The 27,503-nt window shown below is 39.1% G+C and overlaps 1 long non-coding RNA gene across 5 annotated transcripts; it reads right to left on the reverse strand.

Moving 5' to 3' along the window:
- Positions 1-1,466: 1,466 nt before the first annotated feature.
- Positions 1,467-27,503, reverse strand: LOC103876299. 5 transcript variants are annotated; one of them, XR_002516137.2, is made up of 5 exons: positions 21,595-27,501; positions 14,422-14,508; positions 8,641-8,805; positions 2,325-2,418; positions 1,467-1,652 (listed from the first exon to the last, which is right to left on the reverse strand). It is a non-coding gene; the product is annotated as an uncharacterized LOC103876299 (long non-coding RNA). The 5 variants fall into 5 exon arrangements; XR_001893343.3 differs by having other exon boundaries at positions 8,645-8,805; positions 21,595-27,500; XR_002516135.2 differs by having other exon boundaries at positions 1,467-2,418; positions 21,595-27,503.

The raw sequence follows: 27,503 nt of genomic DNA on the forward strand, positions 1-27,503 counted from the left end.
TTGTATTCTGTGATTAGGATTCCGGGTTTGAAACAATTGTGGGTCAATCAGTTAATTAATACAACCACAGCAAAAGATGATGCTAGTGTTTGAGCAGTCTCATTGTCACCCTTTTCTTCCCTAGTGGTCTTTAGAAATAAGATCAGTGTTCACCTGAATAAAGCAGTTTCACTTTTATCCTCTCTGGAGGGTAGGGTTGAATGGACTCAGTGACTTCTCGAATTCCTAGTGATTCATAAAGGAGTAGGTCTCCTAAGTGTGTGGTGAAATACAGTGCTGGGCAGAGTGAGACTAAACTCGAAGGTTCTTTGCCTCTCAGATGGAAGAGAATGTTTTGCACCAAACACTTTCCAGAAATCCCTACAGGCTAAGGAAAGGCTTTGGCCAAGGGGAAGTACTAGTGTGTGCATGAAGGATGTGAAATGAAGAATGCTGATATTTTAAGGCGAAAGACAAATCTCAGGAAATGAATATATTTGGAAGCTTTATATTAGGATTTTATTATATAAATGTGCCCAGTAGATGCAAAACCCAGGTCACGCTTATACTCAGGTAAAACTAGGGAGACACGTCGTGCCCCTAGCAGAAAATCTGAAATGTCAAAGCAGATGCTCTGGACACTTTCGTAAAAAGAATGTGGAATGAATGACTGAGAGAAGTCTTATCGCTGCTACTATTTGAAGACCTAGCTCAGAGCATCAGAACAATGGTGTGTGCCCAGTATAGAAGAGAAACAGGCACTTCAATGAGCAGAATCTAGAAAGTGTCATCTTTAAAAGGAAACAGGTGGTTTCCTGGGGAGTCATTCTGACTTGAGCTGAGTTTTAGACCTATTAAGTCTACAAAGAGACTGACTTTCATTCTCTAGGTTCTTAGGGATTTAGGAAATGGGAAGAACTAACAAGAGGAATAAAGCTCCTAAAAGTGCTGCTTAAGCTGCATATCTCCAGACTCTATTCCAATCCCACTGGATGGAGTCCCTGGAAACAGAGACAGCCTGAAAATATGAATTCTTTTTTTTTGAGATGGAGTCTCGCTCTGTCACCCAGGCTGGAGTGCAGTGGCTGGATCTCAGCTCACTACAAGCTCCGCCTCCCGGGTTCATGCCATTCTCCTGCCTCAGTCTCCCGAGTTTCTGGGACTACAGCCGCCCGCCACCACGCTCCGCTAATTTTTTGTATTTTTAGTAGAGACGGGATTTCGCCATGTTAGCCAGGATGGTCTCGATCTCCTGATCTTGTGATCCACCCGCTTCGGCCTCCCAAAGTGCTGGGATTACAGGCGTGAGCCACTGCACCCGGCTGAAAATATGAATTTTTAATAATGTATTTCCCAGGGGCCAGTAAAGGATCTAGGCAGTGAATAAAAATTAAAAGAAAAATGCCCACATCTGACTGCAATCATATGAGTCACCCCAAGTGAGATCCACCCTGCTAAACCCAGTCAATTCACAGAATTTATAGGGATTATAATAAATTATTGTTTTAATCCACTAAATTTGGAGTTGTTTGTTATGCAGGAATATGAGAACTAAAACACATCCTCAAAGTTCAAAAAGGGTGTTCCTGATTGGCAGGCAGCTCTTTTAAAACTGGATCCAGGTGCCTTCCATCTGTGGCTTCACCATCTTCAATACACGGTTTCCAAGATCACTGTGGAAAAGAAAAGAACATAAAGGATAATGCATGGGAGGTCTGTGTGTATCAGGTCAGGAAATGGGATCTACCACTTCTACTCACATTTTATTGGTCAGAATCCATTCACATGGTTACACCTAACTGCAAGGAAGGCTGGAAAATATAGTCCAGCTGTGAGTTTAATGAACAGCCAGTTAGTCTCATGAACTAATGTTCCTCTTAGGACTCTTTCTTACTGGGTGTCGGGTAGAAACAATGAAACTGGACAAATATCAATATGTCAGTCTCTTCTGATTCAAACAGTCCTTTCACATTCTACTCCCTTTCCTTTCTCCTGTTCCTCACCAAAATGGTATCTGGGTGTTTGGAGCAAGGGAATAGATAACACTGTGGCTTGAGAATAATGGTGTCTTGGATAAGCACATGTGGGTTCTAGGGAGACTTCCTGTTTTACACCTGATTTTCTGATCCTTATTCCCTGCAATGTCCTGTTTGGCATTTAGGGATGCCATGTCTCAACCTCAGCTGAAGTGGATGAATTGGCCCGTCTCTGCCTTTGGCAGCCTCATGGTACCTGGTATCTCTTGGTACCTGGCAGTTCAGTGACCCTTTTGGGACTTTTGTGTCCCCTCAGTGGGGACACAATGGAACTTCTTCCTCCCCACACCACACCAGCATTCTGCTTACAGGCTTTGGAGAATATGGAGTCCTTTGGCTTGGATCCATTAGCTTGAACCTGATATATGAAGAACAGTGCAGACCAGTATGGCTTAGGAGGAAACTGAAAAGAAATAAAAGCATAAGCCATTAGATCTCAGTCCTTCTCCTTCAAGCAGCCAGCATGGTTAAGTCACAGAGGAGAGTGTCTCCTTTCCTATGGATTCTATCACACTACTTGGAACTATAGTATGTAATATTTACATAATCAGAATACATTTTTTGAGATTGGGTTTTACATTTTTTGAAAATTTAAATTTAAATTTTTTGACAAAGCACATAAGACATTTTTTCAAAAATTTAAATTTTTTGACAAATCACACAAGACATAGCTAAAGAAAAGTACAAATTTACACTGAATAACTTAAAAATTATAAATATGACTAACATTTAAAAGAAAGAGGTAGAGATAGCATAAGTATGATAAACTTGGCCAGGCGTGGTGGCTCACGCCTGTAATCCCAGCAATTTGGTAGGCTGAGGCGGGTGGATCACCTGAGGTCAGGAGTTTGAGATCAGCCTGGCCAACATGGTGAAACGCTGTCTCTACTAAAAATACAAAAACTAGCTGGACATGGCGGTGGGCGCCTATAATATCAGCTACTTGGGAGGCTGAGGCAGGAGAATCGCTGGAACCTGGGAGGCGGAGGGTGCAGTGAGCTGAGATCGTGGCACTGCACTCCAGCCTGGGTAACAGAGAGAGACTCCCTCTCAAAAAAAAAAAAAAAAAAAGTATAGTAAACTCAGTTGTCATTGAGGCAAGACAACAGATACTTTCTAAAACAGATAAATCAAGAACTATAGTATTTAAAGTTAAAATGTTAAGTACTAGAAGAAAAACACAAAACAACAGCAACAGCACAACTCTGGGGGATGGAGGTTGGAATGGAGGGTGAGAGAAAAGGATACTTAAACTTCCATTTCAGAATTCCTGTGCTTTGCATTTGAGTAAATTTTAAAACTCAGATACAGATAATACTTTATTATTAAATACTGCACTAATATTAAACCTTAAAACAAAACAGAGACATCCTCATCAATAAGAAAATACTTACATAATATATATTTATTAAATTTCATATAGATCTTAGAAAAATGAAGTAAATGTAAAGATGTGGGCATTATGGAAGAATATCCATGATGTAGCATTAGGTGACAGAAGTGATTTATAGAGCAATATGGTTAGAATGCCCTTTTATGTCAAAATGTTCATGTTCACATATACAGTTATATGTCACATATGTAGGTACACATTTGTGTATGCAAGGGAAAACTGCATAGGGATGTGCCCCCAAACACTTTGGAATGTAGAGAAGGAAAGACTTTTGTTTCACACTTATGTACTTTTTTTTTTAACTTTCAAAAAAAGCAGCATGCATGTTCATTATTAATGATATAATTTAGAATATGAGTTTGCATTATGGCACTTTGTCTTATCAGCTGTGTAATAAGGGGAGAGTTATGCTACCTACCCTTTTGTACCTCAGTTTCCCCATCGTTACACAAAAGAACTCCCACCCATTGCACAGTGGTATGTGTAGATGAAACGTTCCAATCGAAATGTACGAATGTATCCTGGCAGCTGGTAGGGATTTGATACAAATTATATCCTTTCCTCTTTCTCCTTTCAGGGTGAGAAATGGCAGTCAGGGTGACTCAGGAAGAGGGTTGGGTGGAGGGTGGAAAGTGAAGGGTGGAGGGCGGAGGAATGATTCAGACAGACACTATTTAAAAACAGACCTCAGATGCACAAGGATGAAGCCATCTCTAGCTCCAAGATAACAACCCTCCCCTTTCCTACAATTTTCTTCCAGCTCCCACCCCCATCCTTTCTCTCCTAGACACCTCTTAATATTTGTTTTAACCCAGCTTTATCCGTATAAAATGTTTGGAGGTTATTAAAATGTTCCAAGATAGAAATAGCCTCCTTTTTTCCTGCCCGTAAGTCATCACACTTAGTTGTGATGCACTTAATGTTGAGTACCCGATGCACTAAGTTCCTGAAGAGTAGAGTTCTGGCCAGGTGTGGTGGCTCACACCTGTAATCCCAGCAGTTTGGGAGGCCAAGGCGGGCGGATTACCTGAGGTCAGGAGTTCGAGACCACGCTGACCAAAATGGCAAAACCCTGTCTTTACTGAAAATACAGAAACACCTGTAGTCCCAGCTACTTGGAAGGCTGGTGCAGGAGAATCGCTTGAATCCAGTAGGCAGAGGTTGTGGTGAGCTGGGATGGCACTACTGCACTCCAGCCTGGGCAACAGGGTGAGACTGCGTCCAAAAAAAAATAAAATAAAATAAAAAAAGTAGAGGTCTGTTTTGTGATTTTTTTCCTCCAGGGCCTAACACAATGACTGACACATGGTACTTACTCAATGTTTACTGAATAACTCCAGAAAAACCTTTCTTGGTTCTTTCCGTGACATTCCCATTGCTCTTATGCCAGGATCATAGCTAATTAATTAATTAGATTAATTTATCCCCACACCAAAAAAAAAAAAAAAAAACCACACATTTTCAGGGAAGTAATACATGTAAAATAGCTGATATTTATTTGCTTACTAACACAAATGCACCCCTGATTGGTGAAAGTTCAGACTGAGGTACTGGTTTAATGGAAGGAGGAAAACAAAATACTTCCAGTCACTGAATTTTTCTTTCTCTAAGTATGGGCTACTTTATGTCAAACTACTCAGATGTCTAGGATCTGGCTTTTGTTGACTGTTCTGAGGGGTCTTTGTTAGCTGTACATCAGTGGAGAAGAGACTAAGATGATGGTATTTAGTTGGGATGCAGCAGTCTCAACAACCCAATCCAGTGCTACCTCAACCACGTGTCACACTCCCAGCCGCAGCTGCCCATGGAACAGAGAGCAAAGCCACGCCATTGCATGCATTTTATTGCCATGAGGATTTCATCGCCATCCTCAACACAGATCCCGGCTGAGCTATTCTGGACCATGTTGATGACGCTTTGTGTCAAGGGTAGACATAGACTGAAGGAGGCGTGCACCATGGAAAGTAAGCTGGCAACTTCTTCCTAAAACAGTTTCCAATTCTCTGTGCTCCAGATTTCACCAATCCAGTGTTGAGGAACAGACAGCCTTTCAAGCAAACGCAGCCCTTCCCCCACAACCCACCATCCTCAGGACTCCTCCTCTTTGGAGAAGCATCGAGGGAAGAGGCAGGGCAAGGAGAGTGGTCAGGAGTAGCTAGAGGCTCATAGCTTCTTAGCTGGGACCTCCGGAGTCCTCCTGGACCATGGTTGCTAGAGAAGTGAGCGGCAAGGGGAGGACTTAGTCTCCTGGTTTTTAAATCCCAGGTCCTTCCGAGGAACCCCAGAACAACTTCCTGCTGTCTCTAATTCCTCCTGCCTACAGCTGACTTTGGAATTGCTTGGCTTGGCTTTGTTGACATCATAATAATTATAGTCATTTTCATTAATTGCTCCCTATTTGAGCCTAATTGCCATGGATTACAATAAAATTATGCACATCATTCAATGTGCCATATTAACTTCAGATTTTATACCATTGTAACAGTAGCTTTGATTCACTTTTAGATATTATTGCTCACACGACTTAGTTATATACACTTTTTTTTTTTTTTGATAGACAAAAGCAAACCTATTTCAAGTAGCCAAATCAGCGTAACCAGCAGGGGAGCCTCAGGAAGGACTGGGACTAAGAAAAGGGAAGTTGTCTTTTTTGCTTTTTCCTATGCTTCCCCTTTGTTCTTTTCTCTTTCTCCTGGTTATCTTTTTTGCTTCTCCATGGCAGCAGATGCTCTTCCACAGTAGGCTCCTGATGTTCGATGACCTCCATTCAAGTGACCAGCCTAGACTGATGGCTATTTTCATTCTGCTTCCAAATTCCCAGGAGAAAGTATCCAAGTAACTCAGCTTGGTCGATTATTTCTCATTCAGTCAAGTGTGGTCAATAGATGGCATGACAGTTCAAGAATTTCAGGGGCTCCCAACCTATGGGTGGTTGGGTGTGTGAGGGTGGTGGTAGAGAAGCTCTCCAGTTTGCAGGGGTCCCCGTGGCCGCGGACCTGTACCAGTCCGTGGCCTGTTAGGAACGGGATCATACAGCAGTAGGTGAGTGGCTGGTGAGAGTGAGCATTTCTGCCTGAGCTCTGCCTCCTGTCAGATCAGCAAGTGACATTAGGTTCTCATAGGAGCATGAACCCTATTGTGAACTGTGCATGCGAGGGATCTAGGTTGCACACTCCTTATAAGAATCTAATGCCTAATGATCTGAGATGGAACAGTTTCATCTTGAAACCACCCCCGCCCAATCCCCCACCTGGTCTGTGGAAAAATTGTCTTCCACAAAGATAGTCCTTGGTGCCAAAAAAAGTTGGGGACTGCTGCTTCAAGGCTTTCTGTAAGGTGGGGGTAATAATGCAGAGAACCTGTCTCTTGGGGTGGTGGTGAGTGCTGCAATTGGCATTGTTCACAGAGTGCTTTGCACAGTCCTGGCACATAGAAATCACTGAATATAATGTTTACCATTATTGCTGTTATTATTATCTCTTTGGGTCCTTAAAACATTTTTTCAGGATTTTTAGGTGGGTATGATTTCAAAATCCATAAAATCCACCTAAAGATTTATATGAGAATAATCCAAAAATCTCAGGGAAATCATATGAAAAAGATTATTTATTTATTTTCCTCAAATCTCTGAACAACAGTTTAAACGTTTTCACACACTAGATCTCATTTCGGAGAGCTTGGAGACGTGGCCTGTAAGGTTTCACTAATCCAGGAGGGGGCAGGCTTCCCAAACACAAATGCCCTCAGCTGCGGAGCCGCGGCTCCAGGAGAAACAAAGGCGCGTCAGTGAGAGCCGTTTCAGAAATATAGTATTACCTTCAAAACAATGTAAGAAATCAAAAGCAACTGAATATTTGCATGGCCTAGAAGAATCCCTGGCTGTGTCATCCATAGGCACCTCGTCACTTGCCAGGCCAGGTCGGCTGTAAGCTTGTGAAGTAAGCAGAATAAATTTCCCGTGTCCCCACCCACTCCTATCTTTGCCTTTGTTTCTGGTCCTCTGCCCCCTTCCTGCCTGTACCTTCCTCCTTCGTCTTTGTTCCCCTCTCCCATGGCAATCTATCTTTGGGAAAAATAACTGTGATTTAAATGTTTAAAGAAATAAGGATCCTAGGGATATTAGGTCGCTTCAAACACTTTCAAGAGCGTGATAGTCACTAACAAGGGAACTTGCGTGTGGATGCCCTACCAGGTAAGAGAGGTGGAGGATTCGTGACTTAAAGCAAGGGCATTGAAGGTAGATAGGGCTGGTTTAAATCCTGGCTTTGGTGATAACACATTGCCACTCTGTGACCACTTCCCAGCTCCATTACCCCAAGTAAGTTACTAAGCCTCTTTCTCCTCATCTGTAGAAGGAGGGTAATGTTAGAACCCATCCCGGGGTTTCCTGAAGATTAAAAAGGACAGTGCATGTCTAGTACATAGTATTTGGCACATAAGACATACTCAACTGTAGCTGTTATTATAATAAAAGTTTTATTATAGTGATATGATGTTAATAAATTATAGTAATATAATTTTTTATTACTTTTTTTTTTATCATGGTCCTATTTTGTACTACACATTAGACAATTTCTGGTGTATTACCTATAGGTCTGAACTGGAGGAAAAGGATACATTTTAAATGAAACATGACATATTAGAGACAACACAGAAAAAAATGAGCAGGATGAAGTTTCTGGAAACTCCTATAAAAACCTGTTGAAAGAGTTGTGGTCATTGGAACTGAAAAGTATGAGAATAAGAGCTTAAGAGCAATGCATCTTCAAATGCAGGAACAGCTGGAGGGAATCCCAAGGGGCCTGGACAACCCTAATCCTCTAGATCAGGAAGGTTTTGCCCTTGTTTCTGTTAGCTGCCCAAGGGGAATTACTGCCTCCATCTCAGTTTATGTTAATTTCTCAGTTTGGAGGTTCTCGGAACCAATGGAATGACAGACCCATGGTTACAAACTCTCAAGGGAAACTTTTCCCCTAGAGCCCAGACTACTGAGATAGAATATCACCTTTATTGTCTCCCTGAGCCCACGGGTGCATTTCCTGATTCATTCCCTCACTGTGAGTATAGCCCTTCTGAGGACCAGGATTTCTACAGGGGTTGCAGTTCCAACACCCAGCATTCTGCATCTCCAGGCCTCACATTCTGCCCTGGCCTGAGCATACTAATCCAAGCCTCTAGGTGCCTGAGCCCGGCAACTCCCACCCTGAGTGGCTCTAGCATACATGCACGTACTCACTGCTCTCATTTTTCCTTCTCACTTCATTTTTGACTCCAGGAACTTTTTGAACTTTCTTCCAGCATTCAGCCGTGTCTTAAAGGAGACTTGTTTTACTGGATCCAGAATTTCTGATTATTGTGGAGCTACATGGTTTTTGGATTGTTTAGTTTACCATACACCTAGAGGCAGAAATTAGTTTAAAAAATAATTAAATACTTAAATACAAAATTTAATCACATTTAGAGGGAAGTTGGGAGTTCCCAAGGGGCAGATTTAAGCTCTCTATTAAAGGAAGCTGCTAAAGAGAGTTGTGGAATGGTGAGATCCAGGCAGTGTGGGCATTGGTTGACTCTACGATGCCATCATGACGATTGTCACATTAAATAATTCTGAAGCTGAAAGAATTTAAGGGAATGTTTGACCTGCCCCACAGTACCTGTATTTAAGACTTAATAGGCCATGGGGAAAGTCAGTAAATGTTCAGGAGAGTCTTTTTCTGAAAAAATGTTCCCACCTAAGGGATTAAGGACCTCCTGTAAGGAAGGCTGGGCTCAGTGAACTACTCCACAGCCTTCAATCTGTTTCTTTGTGCTTGTGGGGCAAGAATAAGCTAAGAGCACCAGGGTTGTCAATCTACTTATTGTAGGAAATAAAGAGGTTTGTTAAAACAACAACAACAACAACTACTAGTGACTTTGGAAGCAGTCATGTGATAAAGACGTGAATTCCAAGATCTCAGTCATTTCCTCTCAGTGAAACATTATCAGAGACCAACAGAAAATCAATAAAAGATTTCAGTCTCATAGAGTTTGAGTAAATATTGCAGAAATGACTTTCACAAGGGTGATAAGCACAGCCTTATCACATTTAATTCAGCTGAGAAGTCCAACTAAGACATAAAACTCTACCCCCTCTGATGGCAAGACGTTTTATAACAATGTAAGTAGCTGGATTTATACTGTATAAGCCAGCACTTGAGCACTCATCCATGCAGCCTCGCCACCTCAACAGGTTGCCAGCGCCTGCCTTCCCACTCCTCTGATGCCAAGTAAAATTGTAAAGTTTGCCTGTGATGCTCCCAGATTCCTGAATTCATCCCTATTCTCAAAGAAAACTTTTCCATTCCCATTCAGACACTTCTCAGCTCTCAAAAAAGACAAGGAAACTAATTTCTACTGAAGTATGAAACTAGTGATAGTTTAACATGCACCTCTTTATTTCACATGCACCTCTTTATTTTTCCTAGAAGAGTTGCAATTTAACAGGAATCAAGATTCTAACCTACAAGCGGGGCAGAACTGTGTTTATTGTGTGCTATCTTTTGGTTAAGGAACTATATAATTGTATTTGCTTATATTTTCAAAAATAAACCATGAAAGGATGAGACCAAATCTGACGAAAACAATTACCTCTCATATAGGGAGGGAGGAAATGGGATAGAAAGCACATGAAAGCAATCCTTTTCTGGATTTACTTTGTTTTGTGGTTTTTACTTTGAAACAGAGGTGTGTGCTAAAGCCAGTTTATACCAGCTGGCAAGAGCCAGTTAAATTTTCAGGAATTTTGTGAGCCAGCTATGAAACAGCTATTATCAAAGATTAAATTATGTAACTTAATATGAAATAAATTATATTTAAAAAGACAATAAATACTTAAAACTCATGTTTTAATTATTTTTATACATTTTACAATTATCTATGCTACTGAGCTTTATATGTGTCATATATGCATGGTAGAACTCCTGTATAATGGTGTACTTCCAAATTCTTCCAAATTCTGCATTAACTGTTATAACATTGATAACTCAAAATCAGTCATGGTGGTAATATGTATACCATAAAAATTGACAAAATCCAGTCTTTTATTTATAAACATTTACCAGCATAATGCTACTTTGGAACTGTGTTAATATTTCACATCATTTAAAAGTTAATATTTTACACAATTTAAAATTCTTAAAGAGTAAATCGCTAAAAATAAAAAAACAAACTGAAATAAACATCAAATGTGTATCATTTAGTACTCATAACAATATGAAGACAAATTATTTCAAGTGACTTTAAAGCATAGTGTTTTGACTGTAACTTTCTACTACCATATATTCTAGAAGGGGGAAAAAGGAAAGAATTCTTAATCTGCATTAAGTAGTATTATTGCTAGTAGTAATAATTATCTTGTTACTTTAGAACTATTAATACATACACATATGTGTGTATGCAAATAATTTACTATTAGGAGCCAAGATTTTTTTCAGTATAAAAAAATACATAAAATATAAACCCCAAAATGTTAAGTAAAACTTAATAATCTGAAATTCAAAATATATTGGTATGAATACATGATTTATTTTAGGCATGTGATATACTAAGGAATAAAGATAACAGTAATTTTCTCATTGGGCATAGAACAAACAGGAAGACCATGGAGTAATGTCTTTAAAGTATTGAAAGAAAAAAAGTCAACCTAGAATTCTATACCTGGCTAAAATATTTTTTTTAAATGAAGATAAAAACTGAAGACTTCTTAGAAAAAAAAACTAAAAACAATTCATTACCAGCAGGCCCACACTGTAAGAAATGTTAAACTCCTTTAGGCAGAAGGAGTAATTCCAGATGAAAATGTGGATCTTCAAAATGGAATGAAAAGTACCGTCAATGGTAACTACATGAATTTCTTTTATCACATTATTCAAATGTATTTATAAAATAATTGACTGGTTAAACAAAACTTATAGCAATATAAGGTAGAGTTTACAATATGTAAAAGTAAATTATATAAAAACAAAGGCTTGGCCAGGCGCAGTGGCTCATGCCTATAATCCCAGCACTTTGGGAGGCTGAGGCAGTTCACCTGAGCTTGGGATCACCTGAGGTCGAGAGTTCAAGATGAGCCTGATGAACCTGGAGAAACCCCATCTCTACTAAAAATACAAAATTAGCAGGGCGTGGTGGCGCATGGCTGTAATCCCAGTTACTCGGGAGGCTGAGGCAGGAGAATGGCTTGAACCTGGGAGGTAGAGGTTGCAGTAAGTTGAGATCACGCCACTGCACTCCAGCCTGGGCAACAAGAGTGAAACTCCGTCTCAAAAAAAAAAAAAAAAAAAAAATAGCTCAAAAGCTAGGAGAAGACAAGTGGAAGTATACTACTGTAAGGTTCTTATGCTATACATGAGGTAGTATAATATCAGTGGAAGGTAGACTATGTAATTTAAAGATGTGTACGATGAATCTTAAAGCAACCACTAAAATAATGAAACACAGAGTTACAGCTAGTAAGCCAACACAAGAGATAAAATGGAATAATATCACCAGGCATAAGAAAGGTAATTTCCTAATAAGAAATTAGACAATTTATCAGGAGACCTAACAATCTTAAATATTCATACCCCTAACAACAGAGTTCCAAATTATATGAAGCAAAAACTGAGAGAAGTGCAAACAGAAGTATATGTATCCACAATATAGCCAGAAATTTTGATACTGTTCTCCTGATAATTGATAGAGCAAGTAGAGAGAAAATCAGTAAGAATATAGAAGAGCAACAGTCAACCAACTTGACCTAATTGACACATATAGAAAACTCCACTTAATGAGAGCAAAAGATACCTTCTTTTCAATTGCCCAAAGAATATTTGCAGAGACAGATCATATTCTGGGCCATAAAACCAGTCTCAATACATTTAAAAGGTTCAAGTCATACAAAGTGTATTAACTGATGTTAATGGAATTAAATGAGAAACAAAAAACAGAAAGACCTCTGGAAAACACCCAAATATATGGAAACTAAATAACATACTTTTAAGTTACCCATGGGTCAAAGAAGAAATCAAAAAGGAAATTAGAAAGCATTTTGATCCTAGCACTTTGGGAGGCTGAGGTGGGCAGATCACCAGGTCAGGAGATCAAGACCATCCTAGCTAACACCAAGAAACCTCGTCTCTACTAAACAAAATTAGCTGGGTGTGGTGGTGGGCTCCTGTAGTCCCAGCTACTCGGGAGGCTGAGGCAAGAGAATGGTGTGAACCTGGGAGGCAGAGGTTGCAGTGAGCCGAGACTGTGCCACTGCACTCCAGCCTGGGCGACAGAGCGAGACTCTGTCTCAAAAAAAAAAAGACATTTTGAATGAATAAAAATAAAAATAAAAATATTTCAAACTTTGTGAGATACCACAAAAGCAAAAAGCCCATATTATCAAAGAAAAGAGGTCTAGAATCATTGACTACAGCTTCTAACTTCAAAAACTAGAAAAGATAAAATCCAAAGTGGACAGAAGAAAAGAAATAATAAAATCTTAGATGAAGTCAATGAAATAGAAAATAGAAAAAAAATCAATGAAAACAGAAGCTAATTCTTTAAGAAGATCAATAAAATTGCCAAACCTTCAGCAGATTGATAAGAAACAAAAAAGAAAGAAGAAATCAAGTCAGGAGTTAGAGAGGTGACATAACTGCAGATTCTACAGATACTAAAAGGACAATATGGGAGTATTATTAACAACTTTACACTAATATCTTCACCAACCTGAATGAAATGGAAAAACTGCCTAAAATTACAAACTACCGAAACTCTCTCAGCATGGATCGGATAATCTGAATAGCCCTAAATCTATGAAAGAAATTGAAGTTTTAGTTTAAAATTTTCCCACGAAGAAAATTCCAGGCCCATGTGGCTTCAGTGGTATATTCTATTAAATATTTAAGGACGTAAAAACTACCCATTCTACACAAACATTCTGAGAAAATGGAAGAGGAGGAAATTCATTCTATAAGGTATGATGATTCTAGAACCTAGGATATTACAAGACAAAAAAATTACAGACTCATAACCCTCATGAACATAGATGCAAAAATCCTAAATAAAACTTCGGGAATCATATGTAATAATTTAGAAAAAGGAGACTACAACATGACCACATGCTATTTATCTGAGGAATCCAAGAATTTAACATTTGAAAATCAACTTAATGTAATTCACTATGTAAACAGACCGAATAGGCACAGAAAAACATTTGACAAAACATGACATCTGTTTCTCATTAAAAATCTCTCAGCAAATTTGGATAAGAAGGGAATGTCTTTAACTTGATAACGGGAATCTATGAAATAAACTATAGCATACATCATACTTAATGATGAAATACTGAATACTCTCCCACTAAGGTCAGGACCAACACAAGAATGTCTGCTCTCACCACTTCTATTTAACAGTGTGCTTGAGATTCTAGCTTGGGCAATAATGAAAAAATAAATAAATAAAAGAATAAAAGATGTTCAGATTGGAAAGGAAGAAGTAAAACTCCCTTTATTCCCAGATAATGTGATAGCTTACATAGGAAATCTGAGCAAATCTTGAAAAGCTCCTAAAACTAATAAATGAGCAATGTTGCTGGATACAGGATCAGCAAGCAAGAATCAGTTGTGTTTCTATGTGCTTGCAACCAACTATCAGAAATTTAAATAAAACAGTGCTGCTTACAGTAGCATAAAAATATGATACATAGATGTAAATTTGACAAGATATGTGCAAGACCTATATGCTGAAAGCTACAAAATATTGCCAAAATAAATTAAAGCAGATCTAAATAAATAAAGATATCATGGTATTGAAGACTTGATATTGCTAAGTTAAAGTTCTCCCCAAATTGATCTATAGATTAAACACAATCTCAAAATCTTCACACACTTTTTTGGTACAAATTTACAAGCTGATTCTGACATTTATATGGCTATGCCAAGGACCTAGACTAGTTAAAACAATTTTGAAAAGAAGGAAAAAGTTGAGAACACTAAATATTACCTGATTTCAAAGTGTATAAAGCTGCAGCAAGACACTGTGGTACTGGAGTCAAGTTAGACAAGTAGACCAAGGGAACAGAACAGAGTCCTGAAACAGACCCAAACATAAATGAAAACTTGGTTGTTGACAAAGTTTAAAGCCCAGTTCTTGGACAAAAATGTAGCCTTTCAACAAATGGTTCTGGAAAAAAGGGAATATCCATGTGCAAAATAAATGAACTTTGATCCACATGTTGTACCATATACAAAAATTAACTTGGCCGGGCGCGGTGGCTCAAGCCTGTAATCCCAGCACTTTGGGAGGCCGAGACGGGTGGATCACGAGGTCAGGAGATCGAGACCATCCTGGCTAACACGGTGAAACCCCGTCTCTACTAAAAAAAAAATACAAAAAAATAGCCGGGCGCGGTGGCGGGCGCCTGTAGTCCCAACTACTTGGGAGGCTGAGGCAGGAGAATGGCGTGAACCCGGGAGGCGGAGCTTGCAGTGAGCTGAGATCGGGCCACTGCACTCCAGCCTGGGCGGCAGAGCGAGACTCCATCTCAAAAAAAAAAAAAAAAAAAATTAACTCAAAGTGAACAGTAGACCTAAGTGTAAAATCCCAAAACTATAATACTTCTAGAAGAAAACATAGGATAAAATTTTTGCAGCCTTGGGTTAAGCAAAGATTTCTTGCACAAAATACCAAAAGCACATACTGGGTGAAAATATTTGCAAATCATGTATCTGATAAATAACTCATATCAAAAATATCTAAAAACTCTCAAAATTCGACAATAAGAGAAAAAACAACCAAATAAAAAAAGGAAAAAAAAAATTAAATAGACACTTCACCAAAGAAAATATATTGGTAGCAAATAAGCACAGGAAAACATGCTCAACATCTGTAGTTATTATGGAAATGCAAATTCAAACTGTCATGGATATCACCACATATCTATTAAATTGACAAAATTAGAAAGACCACACCAAATATGAGGAGGATGTGGTGAAACCCAAACTCTCATATACTGCAAGTACTTAAAATGTAAAATTTGAAAAATTTTGACTTATGCATACACTCACAAAATTGTCACAACAATCAAGATGGTGAACACATCTGTCATTCCCAAAAGTTTACTCATAACCCCATTTGTAATTCTCCCCTCCCACCATTTCCTGTTGCCCCCTTTCCCTTAGTCCCCAGGCAACCATAGAAGCCACAGATCCTTTCTCTGTTACTATAGTTTAGTTTTTTATACCTTTACAGAAATAAAATGGTATAGTATGTATGCTTTTTGTCTTGCCTATTTCACTGGTGATAAATTTTTGAGATTCATCCAAGTTGTTGTGTGTATGAATAGTTCAGTTCTTTTCATTGCTGAGTAATATTCCATTGTATGGATATACCACAATTTGTTTATTCATTCCATGTTGATGAACATTTGAGTAATTTCTACCTTTGGCTATTACAAATAAAGCTACCATGAACATTCTTATATGACTTATGCCTTTCTTTCTTTGAATAAATACCTGGGAGTAGAAAGTCTTCATCATTATGGTAGGGATATATTTAATGTTTTGTGGAAGTCCTAAGCTACTTGAAAACCTTCTCAAAGACCTATTGAGGTAAGGATCATTTATCTTAGAGATGAGGAAATTTGAGTCTCAGAAAAGTCATATTGATTTACCCAGTGTGTCTCTGCTAGTAAGTAGTACAACCAAGTGCAACTAAGTTTGGAATAAACTTAATTCTTCTGATTCTACACCCAGGAGATGCTTCCATCAGCCCATAGACATTCCTAAAAACCTAGTCTCACCACTAATATTGCTCAGCATTTATACACTGTTACTACAGAAATAGGAACTTGGAGACCTCCTGTTAAAAGAGTGCTTCAAAAACATTCTATGAAACATTAATCTTACAAGATGATGTGTGACACAAGCATTTGATGGTTAAGGAAACCTGGGAGGGCTACACCCGTTAGCCCCCTTGTATAAGTACATCATGTTAAAATATGACAGATATGAGAAATTCCATAGCAACAAATTCATTTATATTTGTCTTATCAAGTACATCCTAACCATATTTGAACTTAGAACTTGTTTTTTCACCTACAACTTTTTACTAGATATTATAAACTTTATAATAAAAATGTGTTAAGTGTGTAGTAAACTGTAACGAAATTTGAATTAAGACTTGTCAGGTCAGGATAACAGCACAGCCTCCTTTTACTTTGCTCTCTCAGCATCATGAAAGATACAAATAGAATGACAACTATTTAAAAAGTAAAACTTTGCACCAGGCATCAAATTGTGACTCTTTATAGATTGCCTATATATCAGAATAAAATCATTTAATTCTTATATTGAAGCAAAACCTACTGGGGCTTATTCATTTCAAGCTGAGTTATTCTTTGACATATTGAAATTCACTAGAAGAAAAAACAATCTTTATTCTAAGCCTTTTCAAAGTTGATGAACAAAGAAAGCCACATCCAAGTTGTAAGCACATCTCTTCAGCTGTGTAGATAATGCAGCCTCATGCAATTAAGTTAAGTGGAAGTAGTTAAGAACAATTTGTTGATCTTCATGGCCTTTTGTCTGTAGGAAACCGATTCTATTCAAAACCATATGTCTAGACCACATTTATGCTTTAGAAACAAGGCACCAAATTTTGATCCAGACTGCCTAGGTTACCTCTTGAACCTACTGATATCTTTATTTTGAGTGTAAATTTTTCCCCTTTAGTAGAGCAGTGTGCCCCAAATCAAAATGGTGAGCGTTGCAAATTCTGGAAATCATAGGTTGCCAATTCTTCCTTTCCACTCACACTGTCAGTGACTGTTCAGCATGATGAAGAGGCAGGAATAAGAATGGGAGAAGGCAATGCAGAAACTCCCTAAGCAGGTTATTCTCCATCTTCAAATACATTCTCTGTATTTGAATGGCCCTCCATCTCTTCAGGGCCTACGGAGGCTCCATCACTCTGGTTCTCTTTCCCTCTGGCTTCTGATTGGGATTAGCCAATGGTGAGCACCATGAGGTCCTGAATCTTGCCCCTCTTCCACTACCCCTTGCACCCTCTTTGCCTGTCCGTTCTTGGCTAGGGCTGCCTTCCTCTGCTGTCAGCCGTGGCTCCAGTCAGGCACCCCCTCCCTCCCACAGCTCTGCAGCTGTGCTCAAGATCTGCTCGATTCTCCTCCCCTGCTCCCTTGAGGTCTCATGATGGTGAAGGCTGCCCAGTGCTGCCAATCCAGGGTGCTTCACTCCCCTTGTTTTCCTCTTGACTCTGCTCCCACCTCTGTGAATAGTCCCTTTGTTAAACGTCTACTCATTACCCCTTTGAGTGTGCCAGCTGTTCCCTGCCAATATCGTCACATGTACCCATGTTCTAATGTTAAAATTCCTACCAAATCACTTAATTTATATTACAGTTAAAAGTTGTGATACGAGTTTTTCAAATTAGATGTCTTGCTTTGAAAGGGGAAATTTTTAGAAAATGTATTTTTAAATGAGTGAGGGTATTTTATACTAAAATGGTGAATCCTAACTTTTTTCTCAGTAGGTTGAGGAAAGCATTTTAGCTACTTAAGACTGGCTGACAAAAGTGTGTCTTCTCTCCTTTTTCCTTTTCACACTCACAAGAAGTTCTAGGACATGCTGGCCCCAACTGAGGCCATCTCCTCACCCCACACCCAGACTTGTGACTCCTCTGGATAAAGGACAAAGTTGATTTGCTTTCCTTGTTTTTAAACCATAGCTGCTAAATTGAGGGAAGTCAAATGATCTGGTGTTCTAACATTCCACATCTCCTTCCAAATTCTTTTTCTTTTTTACCCCCTATTTTCTTCCCCACCTTGTTCTATTTCCTACAAAATGGCTTTTGTTTCTTTCCCCCTTCTTTCCCGTTGTTATGTGATGGCCCATGTCCCAAGACTGACCCTCAGCCACTTGTGAGGTGTGTCACAGTGACGTATAACTGATAGGAGCCAGAGTTCTTAAGCTTGCAAATATTTTACTTAAAAAAATAGATGCAAATGGATTCAAGGTTACTCTGCAGAATAACATAACTCTCAATAATCTAAAATCCATACTGCTTGGCCGGGTGTGGTGGTTCACTCTTGTAATCCCAGCACTTTGGGAAGCTGGGGTGGGAAGATTGCTTGAGCCCAGGAGTTTGAGACCAGCCTGGGCAACATGGGGAGGCCCTGTCTCGACAAAAAAATTAAAAAAAAAAAAATAGCTGGATATGGTGGCATGTGCCTATAGTCCCAGCTGCTTGTAGGATTGAGGTGGGAGGATTGCTTGAGTTGGGGAGGTCAAGACTGCAGTGAACTGTGATCCCACCACTGCACCCCAGCCTAGGCAACAGACTGACCCTGTGTCAAATAATAATAACAATAATAATAATAATAAAACCCATAACACTTTCTTGAGTGGGAGAAAAAAATGTGGAATGATCGCTAATGTATCAGAAATTACACATAGCTGATAGTCTTGCCTTTCTATTACTGATCTACATTTAATAGCTCCGGCCATTAAAAATCATTGTAGCACTTTATTTCTGCACACACAAATTGTTTTTGACTCATTAAAATCTGGACATGCCTGTGGGAGTGTTGCAGATTTAAATATCATTCATCAAGTAAGCTGTCGTACAAAAAAAGTCTAGCACAGCTGCTTCAGGGAAAAACTAAAAGAAACCACATTACTGTGGGGAAATCCCCAATGGAAGTCCTATATGGCTTGAGAAAGAAACCCTCAATTGTAATACTTACATTATTATATTTGTGGATCTTGAATGAGTCTTATCTGTTAAAGATTGCTTCCCCCTTCAGCATCATTTTTTATTAAAAATTTTTCCCAGCATCTTCTTCTTCTTTTTTTTTTTTTTTTTGAGACAGGGTCTCGCCTTGTTGCCCAGGCTGGAGTGCCATAGTGCAATCATGGCTTACTGCAGCCTTGAACTTCTGGGATCAAGAGGTCTTCCCGCCTCAGCCTCCTGAATATTTGAGATTACAGGCATGAGCCACCACGCCCAGCCCAATTTGTCTTTTAACAACAAATTTAGAGAATATTAAAAATGTCTTTTTCACAGGCAGAACTATTCTCAATGTGTTCAAGCAGAACTCTAAGTCCTAAGTTAAAGACAGTCACATAACTGGGTTCCAAACTGCAGCATATGATTCTGTTTTCAGCACAAGATGACACCAGGTGTTGCAGTTTTGAAAAGAGATTTGTCAGGGCCTGGCTTGACCAGCTGCAGCAGGTGCCTGGGAGGAGTTGGCTCTGCAAGGAAGGGCCTTACTGGGGAGAGTCAGCAGGGTCGGCTCCATTGAGCAGCAGACTCTGGGAAGGGGTCTCCTGTGGCAGGCAGAATCCCGTGTCCAGTGGGCCACATTACAGATTGGAGGGCGTTGTTGAGAACAGCAATTTACATCAGAGAGGACCAGCAGAGTTCATCCCCACAGGAGCACTGCTATGGGAAATTGGAAACAGGCTGCTGGGAAGCTAATGGCAGCTGGCAGTACAGGGCATACTGTCTTCCAGCAGCTGAGCCTCAGGTGCAAATGCCACATCTGGGAGCATCTGGTAAGGAAAAGGCAGGGCCGGTCCTAAAGGTACTGACACCAGGCAAGTCAATCAGGTGCAAGAACAGGAAGATACTCATTTGCAGAACTGGGTGAAAAATGAGAATCAAGGCTCAGAAAATGACCCTTTATTGAGGCATTAACCAAAAAAAATTTAAAAAAAATTTTTTAGTAGAAATGATCTCATTATGTTGCCTAGGCCAGTCTCAAACTCCTGAGCTCAAGAGATCCTCCTGCCTTGGCCTCACACAGTGCTGGGATTACAGGCATGGGCCACCACACCTAGCTTGAACCCTTTTGTGAAAGTGAAACATGAGTGCAGAGTCAGAGAAGCAGTAGAGCTGGCAATGCAAAATCCAGAGTTTTAGAATAGAGTTTGTTATCCCTTATACTTAAAGACTTATCTGACTTTTTAAAAATGTGGGCTGGATCTTCAGCTTACAGAAACCTCTCTCTCAGCACTCAAAAGAGAGAGAGAGAGAAAGTAAAATATATATATATACACATACATATATATAGGTTCCCTGAACTTGTCTATGACACAGAGTGTTAGTCAAGATTCTTGGGGGCAAATGGCAGAAATCCAATTAAAATTAGTTTTAAGAAACTACAATGAAAGGAATTTACTTGCTCATGTAACTGGAAAGTACAAGGGTGGAGCTGCCAATTACAAAAAGGGCTCAAATGCTGTTCCCTGAGCTCTTTACTCATCTTTCTCTTTATTGTTTTCTGCTTTTGTTGGGTTGGTAAGTGTTTAAGTCTCTGGGGAAAAAATGTATGTACGTACATACATACACAAAGTTATTATAAATTTTACTAATATAAGGAATGTATAGCACAATTTACAAAGAATAATATCTAATATTCTTTTTTTTTTTTTTTTTTTTTTTTTGAGACGGAGTCTCGCTCTGTCACCCAGGCTGGAGTGCAGTGGCCGAATCTCAGCTCACTGCAAGCTCCGCCTCCCAGGTTTATGCCATTCTCCTGCCTCAGCCTCCCAAGTAGCTAGGACTACAGGTGCCCACCACCTCGCCCGGCTAGTTTTTTGTATTTTTAGTAGAGACGGGGTTTCACCGTGTTAGCCAGGATGGTCTCAATCTCCTGACCTCGTGATCCGCCCGTCTCGGCCTCCCAAAGTGCTGGGATTACAGGCTTGAGCCACCGCGCCCGGCCTAATATTCTTTATGTAAATTTGATACAGCTAATTTATTCTCATAAGATACTTTTGTTTATTTTTGTTAAACTCTTGTATCTGTAAACAAATATGGTTGTTTTTGAAGAACCAGTATAATTCTGACTTGAATGTTAGTGGATATTTTCATTTACAAGAAAGACAATGCTATGTACTAAACTGTGTCCTCCTCGAGTTTATTTGTTGAAGCCCTAACCCCTAAGGAGACTGTATTTGTAGATAGGGCCTATAAGGAGGTAATTAAGTTAAAGGAAGTCATGAAAGTGGGGCCCTAATCTGATAGAACTGGTGGCCTTAAAAGAAGAGGAAGAGGGAGAGAGAATTCTCAGACTCAAAGAAGTCATCTAAGCACACAGTGAGATGGAGACCACCTACAACCCAAGAGAGAAGACCTTAGAATGAAACTTACCTTTCTGCACCGTGATCTTGGACTTCTAGGCTCCAGAACCATGAGAAATAAATTTCTGTGGTTTAGGCCATCCGGTCTATGGTATTTTGTCATGGCCCACAGAGACTCACACAGATAAAAAAGAAAGTGAAACAATAAAGACATATATGGGAACTTTACGTTTTTTGCAAAGACTAACAACTTTGCTCAACCAGATAATAGTCTTTGGATAACAGAATATTTTATTTCTTTTTTGTTCTGTTTATGTAGCATCTTTAGAGATGACACATTTTAAAGTTTAATCTGCATTACTAACAATTTTTCCATCACTGTTAACTTTAGATAGGGGATTGGCAAAATGCCCTGTGGTCCTAATCTGGCCTGCTGTCTGTTTGTTGTAAATGAAGTTTTTTGGAACACAGCCACACTGACTTTGTTTACGTATTGTCTATAGCTGCCTTTGCACTGCAATGGCACAGTTGAGGAGTTCTGACAGAGACTATATGACCTGCAAACCCTGAAATGTTTATTGTCTGGTCTTTTACAAAAAGAACTTGTGAACTTTGGTTTAGAAAACCAACAAAATAATAAATTAAGCCTTGTAGTGTTTGAAAATTTTCATGGTATAAATATTCCCACTATGGGTAATTTCAAGCTGCCAATGTAAATGTCACTGAACACAGAATTGAGAAAAAATGTGCAGTAAAACACCATTATGTAGCATTTCCACCAAAATACTATATAAGTTCCAAAAAAACTTATTTTTTTTGTTTTATAACAAAAGGTATAACTAACCCCAGGAACAAAGATAATAATAAAATGCAGTCAAATAGTTAGGAAATGAGTTTTGAATATATACTATCTTTGCTTTTACTATAATTTATTTAATTGTAAGTTTATATAATTTGATTTTTAATCATGGCTGTCTTTAATGACCGGCTCACAAAATCTCCTGAAAATTTAACAGTTGATGCTTATGAGCCAATATGAGCTGACTCCAGCACACCACCATCTCGGCTTCTCCAGGCATGTTGACCTAACTCTCCTCTGCTGGCAACAGGCTCCTTATGGCCAGAAAGTTTGTGGCTGGCTGCCCCAAGCCTATATCTTATAGCCTCTGATAACAATGATGAAAAACTCTGGAGCCTTTAATATCCATAAGTCACATTCAGTGCCTGGAGCAATCATTCTGGAGAATAGGCTAGAGTGAGTACAATGACAGATAATCTCACCAGGACTACATTGAATGGGAGAGGCGCTGTTCCTTTCTTATAGAGTGACTGTGGGTATATAAAAATTCCCTAAATTAGTTCCTAGCAATCCTACTTGCCCAACTCTAAATGCTTGTCAATGTTGAAATGAGGTACAAAGAATTCAATACAACACCCCAGTGAGTTGTGATCATGGTAAAGCACAGTTGAGACAAGTACTTCCCTGGATGTGGATATCAGGTATGCCATTAATGTACCTTTCAAGTGCATTGATCCCCTCTCACTGCAAATAAAATGTATTGATCTTTTTAATCTCATCCATGTTGACATTCTAGCCAATGTAAACACCTAGCATTTTTTCATGAGATCTGCTCTTAAGACATTTTTACATGATCTAGATTTGAAAAAAATGTATTTTTTTCTAGCCTCAATGTGAGAATTTGTTTTTTTCTCAGTTGTTTTTTATTTCAGCCCACTTTACCAATCAGTTGAGACATTTTAATATTTTGATTCTACTGTCTGCAATATTGTCTATTCCCACCAGCTTTATTTTGCTTGTATATTACAGTTATTTATGATTTCCATGTTTTTATCCCAGTCATTGTTAAACTTAAAAAAAAAAGAATAAATTCCTTTGAGATACCACTAGAAGCTTCTTTTCACATTGGCATCCAACCATTAAGTGGCATCCAACCATTAAGTGATTGCACAGTGAAACTGGTGCAAATCCAGCCCATGTGTAATTATTACACATGAGCTCTGTTTTCTGTGTGAAGGAAGGATCAATGTCTTCCGCCAATTATACTTCATTCTTTGAACAATACTCTAGAGAAACTATTATGCAATTAATATGATTAGGGTTTTGTTTTTTGGGAAAAGCAAATAACATCAATTTATGATGTTAACTATTGTTCTAAAGTAGGTCATAGTAAGATCTGTAAACCCCTTTTCCAGAAGATAAACATCCATCTCTTGCAAAAATAGAAGAGACTGTGTAATGATTGCCACATTTCTGTGAGACATTCCTTTGTCTAGAATTTATGCTGATTTGTGGTTTAATAAAGCACAGTGAGGGACCTTCCCATTGAAACTATCTAAAATGAGTTGTGATAGGTGGTGATGTCTCTGTAGCCCATCATTTCTGCCCTCTGCCTCTTAATAGAAGAGTTCAAACACCTTGATTTCTTGCACAGTCACTTCACCATGGCCATGGAGTTCTTGTGTGTTTGTGTGTGGTGGCGGAGGAGTTGGGAGTGAAGATGCAATCTGGAAGACCACACCCTAGCCATTTCCAACTCTCCCCCTCACCACACACAGGAATTTCTCATAGAAATATGGCAATCAGTATATAGGGTCTGAGGGTATCTCTCATCTTGACCAAGCTCTAAAACAATGTAGGCCCCAGGATAGGACTAATTTTTCTCCTGGTTGTATGCTGTGTTCAATGTTGAGATGCCAGGTGCCTTGTGTCTAGCTTGCTGTTAAGGGAGGAGTACAAGACAACAATTATGGGGACTGAGGGATTGAGGTGGGGAGACACCAGAGTTAAAGTATTGAATTGGTATCTTGCCCCATCAGATCGTAGGCTGATTCTTGCTTCCCTATCAAAATTGTGTCACTTTTTGGTGTCCTTCATTTTGTGTCCCTCCTTGCATTTTTTTTCAGATAGCTTGTCAAAAACAGAACTCCTCAGAGTACCTATGTACCTGCATCAGTCTCTATATTGGCTTTCCATTTTCTTTCTACTTGAGATCATTTATGATGATCTTGTCAATATTTTGCTTTGTAGAACCTCCAGTTTTTCTTTAGCCATATTCCTTCTTAGTCTCAGACAATGGATCATGCCTCCATTTCTTTTAAACATCCTTTGAGCTACTTCCTCAGGGAAGTCCAGGGAAATATCTACCCACTCAAAATTCCTCCCCCTTCCTCAACACTATGTGACAGGGTCATTTTTCCTCATGACTGCTGTCTCTTCCATACCCCCAGCCAGTCTTTTATGTTGATCAGAACCATGTTTGGCATAGCTGTTTTTCTCATTGTTTTCCTTACTTTAATGGAGGACGAATTGTCAATAAACTAAGCCAAGGATTTACTAGATACTCCCCTGTGGGAAGAATGGCACTTCTAGCAGAAGTATGAATTGCCAACCCTCCATTACTAAATATAACCTTGCCACAATGTCCTTCTGAATTTCACACAGGGTTTTATACCTTCTTGACATAATTCTTCCATTAGATTGATTTTCTGACCTAGATTTCCCTTCTAATGGCCCATTCCACTTGACAGTTCTATCCTTTTGGGACTCTGTAACACCAATAGTATCATACATACTTTTCTCCATGGAAAGGTCAAGCTCATTTTCTTTGTTTATCCAGGTGGATTCTATGAAGCTTATTTATTTCTACATGTCCAGCATTAACGAAGTACCTAGCACATGATAAATAGTCAATAAATGCAGGTTGAATAAAAAAAAAGCTGGTATAGATGCATATGAAAACCTAAATATTTTTGAAAACTCTTCCCCTAGCTGTATTTTCTTGAGAATAATTGGGCTCCTTTTTTGCTATTGTTCTTTTCTCTGTATGTCACAGACTTATGTTTAATGGGTTTTAGATCCTAGAACTTGAGTTTACAGGCTGAATATGTGCTATGGCCTTACTAGGGTAAGCCCTTCTTGCTCTCTCTCAAAGAGCAATATGAATCATCTTCTTGCTCTCTCTCAAAGAGCAATATAGCATTGAGACTTGGTAAGCCATAAATAGAAAGCAAAGGGTGAAATTTCATTGTAAAACAGCAAAAAGAATCAGAATTCCCTTTATTCTTTTAGGGCAAAAGATCACTTCTTGCATTATTTGAAGATGTCACATGAGAGACTTGCCTGCTTTTCAGAGGGCAGTATTGCATATTTGGGGCTGAAAGAAACAGGAGAGCAGAGGAGAAAGATAAGTTTTGAAAGCTCAGAGGTTTTATTCTAAGGTATAAGCAAGCCACTGTGGACAGTGTTCCTAAGAGAAACCCTCAAATAGCTTTTATAGGCAAACCAAGAAAAACTTAATTGAACATCCTAGAGAGCTGTTTTTCCCTACCTACAGAGATAAAAATGATATTGCAATGCAGAGGGTAGGGCAACTCTTGGTATAGGTTACAAAGGAGTAGTTAAGTCTTAAGAGAAAGGTCATATTTTAAAATAGGTTGAAGAATAAAAGAAAGACTGAAAAAAATAATGGAAATATGGCAAGCACTTGGGCAGATGAACATGTTAAGAATACAGTCTGTGGAGGGGGCACACTACTTCTTTCTTGCTCCTCATTAGCAAATGGTGGGATCAAGTGTCCTGGAGAGTGACATAGTTTTACAGACCAATTTTCCAGGAAAGCATTTGGTTTCGGTGCAAATAAATTTGCGAATAAACTACCGGAAATACTGAAAAGGAAATCTCATGTGATTCAGAGTGAACTTAGGGATTCCTAAATGAAGAAACATCACCATTGTGCCCATGCCAAAAGGGTGATAAGGATTATTCCTCTTTCTTCAACAATTTCTCTTTCACTTCCTGATTTCAGTGGGCATTGGCAGGGCGCAGTCTTTGCTTGTTGCTCTTCTCTCTTAACACACTTTATTTATTTATTTGATTTTTGATTTCTTTTTGTAAAGACAGGATCTCACTATGTTGCCAGTGATGGTCTCAAACTCCTGGCCTCAAGTGATCCTCCCACCTTGGCCTCCCAAAGCACTGGGATTAGAGGCATGAGTCACCATGCCCAGATGACACTTAATTTTAGCAGGCTCATTGTTGCCCATAAACTTCAGCACCCCCCTCTCTCTGTATAGATGACACCCAAGTCATTAACTCTAGTCAAGACTCACTCTCACCACTTCCATCCCCATCACTGGATAATTCCACTTCAACATTGTGCCATGATCTCAGACTCCTCCACCAAAGTCACCATGTGCTCAGAGCACATCCTGCCATGTGAGCTTGCTCTCTGGCAGGTAGGCGAGACATCTAGAAGTAAATTGCTACATGAGGGACAGAGAGAAGACTTTGCCAGTTGCAGGCAGGGATGTGTGTGACACATGCAAGAATCTTCCTTTCTGCCTGGGAACAACTGCCTGTTCTGGCCTCTAATCCTGAGCCTTGGTGCAATTTCACCTTCCTAACTCTGACCTACTGGTTTCCCTCCTTACTTTGAGGACTGAATTCTGGCCTGTGTCCCTAGAATTAGCCCATTAGTCTGGTTCCTAATCCACATTTCGCTCATAAATCAGTAAGCTACCATTTGCATGAAAAAAAGAGTATACATGACTATAATTATAGGACACTTCTAGAAGGAGACACAAGATGTTAGTAAAAGTTGTTGTTTCTGAAGAAATAAATTAGGTAGCTGGGGGCAAGGGGAGAGAGACTTACCTGTCAAGCAAATCTTACTACATATATGTGTATATATAGATATATATACACACATATATATACACACACACATAAAAATTTTAAATTTTCATTTAAAAATTAAATGAAAAAGTATGTGCCCTATGGTCGCTGATCATCCTATGTTCTGTCAGAAAATATTTATTGATTGTCTACATGCCAAACACTGTTGAATAAATAATGCTCTGCTAGTTTTTATCCTAGTAAATAGAAATAGTCGATAAACAAGTAGATGAGAAGCTAATTTCACTACCTCACACTCATCAGGATGGCTATTATTAAAAAAA

Source organism: Papio anubis, chromosome 10 (genome assembly GCF_008728515.1).
Source record: "Papio anubis isolate 15944 chromosome 10, Panubis1.0, whole genome shotgun sequence".
In the NCBI taxonomy this organism is placed as follows: Eukaryota; Metazoa; Chordata; class Mammalia; order Primates; family Cercopithecidae; genus Papio; species Papio anubis.